The sequence below is a fragment of the Meriones unguiculatus genome, chromosome 4, assembly GCF_030254825.1.
Source record: "Meriones unguiculatus strain TT.TT164.6M chromosome 4, Bangor_MerUng_6.1, whole genome shotgun sequence".
Lineage (NCBI taxonomy): Eukaryota > Metazoa > Chordata > Mammalia > Rodentia > Muridae > Meriones > Meriones unguiculatus.
Window position 1 is genome coordinate 61,304,798 of NC_083352.1, and position 3,170 is coordinate 61,307,967.

Below are 3,170 nucleotides of genomic sequence, written 5' to 3' on the forward strand. Positions count from 1 at the left end.
GGGACAGAAGATGCACAGTCGCTCTGCAGAACCCACTCATCAAAGCCAAAGCAGCAACAAGGGACACTCATGCTTTGACTGAGAAAGCTCAGCATGAGTTCAGAATGGGAGCCCCAGGGCAATTAAGAAATAATGTCTTCAAGGTAGGGAAAGAGGGCCAGAGGGCATGTGGCCCTGAGAGCGTACCCTCTGGACAAGCTGTTTGTCCTCCCTCTGTAAGTCCTGGGTGTGAGGCAGGGGTGAGTGCAGGCACACAGAAGTTACTCCAGATGCCATCAGTTGATCACACACAGTTCACGAAGCTAGAGTGACATCCATAGCTGTATTTTCCAGAACAAGAGCAAGAGGAGGCAGCTGTCAGTTCATGCCCACAACAGGTGGAATCAAATTGAAGAAGTGGTGACACTTTCCCTGTTTCATCAACTAATGCAAGGACTTGATTTTTTTTTTTCAATGCAGTTTATTCAGGAACTTTGAACAATCATCTGACCCTGGGGAAAGCCAGCCCACAGCTTAAATAGCCTCTGGGTAGCCAGCCCCAGCATGCCACGTGGGCAATGCAGATAGGTCCACATACATGGAAGCAAGCCAGATCCTCAGCCTTAGCCAAATGTGGAGTTGTTTGTGACAGAGAGCACTCACCATCGGGAAGGTGGAAGGTGGAAACCAGCTCCATCTTTCAGGCGCGGCATTACGCAGCTCTCTACAGTTCCCCCTTTTTGTTTTGGGCGCATCAGGCAAGAGTAGAGGTCTGATCTCTGATATTAGAAATAAATTGGGACTTTGTACCGATGTTCATTTAGGTGTCATCCACCCAAAGAGCATCAGACCCGAAGGACTTGATTTTTAATTCTTCTTTGCATCCAAACTGGTAAGCACAAAGAAGTATGGGAAATTTTATTATGATCAAGATGCTGGAGCCCACACACTTTACCACCAAGGTCATAAGCACGTTAAGCCGAGTGATTCACTGAAGGCTTACTTTAGTCCCATCACCCATGAAGTTGAGGTTTTTACTAATCCTAGAGGAAACAAATTCAGAAGGGTCAAATAGCTAGCTCAGGGTCACATATCTAGGTGAGAGTGCTAGGGCTGAACACAGGTCACCTGACATTCGAATCCATCTCTTAACCTTTGTGTATCAAAGTGTGATGGGGCCACACTGCCCACCTCCAGGGCAGGTGTCTCTGGAGAGTGCTGTGGAACTTGGCCCTGAAGGTGCAGAACAGAGGCAAGAGACATGAGAAACAGAAGCCAAGGCATCACAGCCTCATGGAACAGGAGAGCAGGGAGCACAATATAGCGCATTTCCTAACGTGCAAACTATCTGATTCACCTGCAGTTCTAGGCATGCTAGAAGAGGCCATTAGGGCTATCATGCCTTTCTTCTGACCAAGAGCCTCAAGTTCCAAAGACATCTTCATTTTGTCATGCTATCCCCACCATGCTGTTTACTTTGAGGCCATTTCCTGTTGCCGTTGAGAGGTGAGATGATGTGTGCTGAGGCATTCATGTAGAAGGAGTGAGAAGTGAACCTTGGTTTGCCTATTTTTAGAGCCTTCACACTAAGAAATTCCTCTCCTAACCCTCATAAGCACAGTTATTGTATTCTGTTCCTATGTTGTAGAGTAAGATTTACTCAAATTTCACTTTGGATATTTGTATCTGGAGTCAAATCTGACAAAGCAGCCAGGTGGCCTTGTGGAAATGTTTTCTAACTTGGTGTTTGGATTACCTCTTGGCTCTGGGGGAGGGGGCTGGGGGGGCATCAGAGCTTCTACTGTTACTGAGCTCTTGCTTATCATATTAACCCATTTCAAAAACCAAGCCTGACCAAATGCTTGGGCTCTATGGGACCAAATGCATCCCTCTAGGGAGACTGTAACTGACAGAGGGAAGAGAAAGAAGAGAGCATCTCAACAGACCTAACAACACTTAGCTTTCTGCCCACCAGAAATGAACCGTGTCCACTCCTGAGCTAAGCAGGCTCTGGTCCCAGCACAACCCCAGGCAAGAGCAGTGAGTGACTGCAGCACTCTGTTCAGAGCCTGACTTTGGTTTTCCTTTAACTTGATTGGAAACAGCTGGACAGTTGGCAGGCTCAAGTAACTTTTCCAGTGACGCAGAGGGAAAGAATTTGTGCAGTGACCTAACTATCAGTTACTATCCTGACTGATTTCATAAAAAGAAAAAAATAATAATTTGCAAGAAAGCTCCAAGGTGCTGCTGTGTGTGGTGACCATCATCACGTGTATTCACGTAATACCGCCTCCTGGCATTAATGGTGGCGATCATGTCCACATCACACCATCAACATCCATTCTGCCTTTCCAAGGATGGTTTTGTAACCACACACATTTTAAATCTGAAAGCTCAAATACACCAAAATCTAAAGCTTGTTGAACCACGAGCAGAAAATTCCACTTGTGACCTCATATGACATGTCACATTAAGATGAAGGCATACTAAAAATATTATATGGCCCTGCCTTAATGCTATATGCACAAGGTTTGTATGAAACGTGTTTTTCAGACTTAGACTTGGGCCCCATCACTAAGATATCTCACTATGTATATGCCGATCTTCAAACTCTCTAAACAAACATGAAATTGGAACACTGTGGTAAGTTCCAAGCATGTCAGATATTAAATCTGTGACCATATTAGTATCAGATTTTTAACAATCAAAATGTTTTTGTTTTCATTAGGTCATGGACATATGGAAAATATTTTTTTTAAAAGAGATGGAGAAGTTAGAGGTTGCAGTAAAAGGAGCTGTGTTCTCTTAGAAGGGAGCCACAGCCTGGTTCTGCTCTGTGTCTAAGGGGCCTCCAGTATGGCACTGGCACTATCTATGCATCATCCACACAGGGCCAGACATCATCTAGCCAGGGCCTCCTTCTCCCGAAATCAAGAGACATCTGCTTCTTTGCTGGCTGCCATTGAGTGCTCTAAGTGTGTGCAAGCAGTAGAAGTGCTACTATGTGAACCGGGCCTTTTCAGTGCTAGCGTCTTATTATCAAGGACGTGAGGGAAACACACTGTTGATCATTATCACACCAATATAAAAATCATGCCCTCGAAAGGTCCTGCCTCATAGTCAGGACATCAAAGATGACATAACCACTCCACAGCAGGTCCTATTCCATAACATATACTTGCCATTTTCAG

At 45.1% G+C, this 3,170-nt stretch overlaps 1 long non-coding RNA gene across 4 annotated transcripts in view; it reads left to right on the forward strand.

The window, feature by feature from the left end:
* Positions 1-3,170, forward strand: part of LOC132653641 (uncharacterized) — a 47,004-nt gene that overhangs the window by 11,633 nt on the left and 32,201 nt on the right. The gene's annotated exons all lie outside the window — the stretch shown is intronic.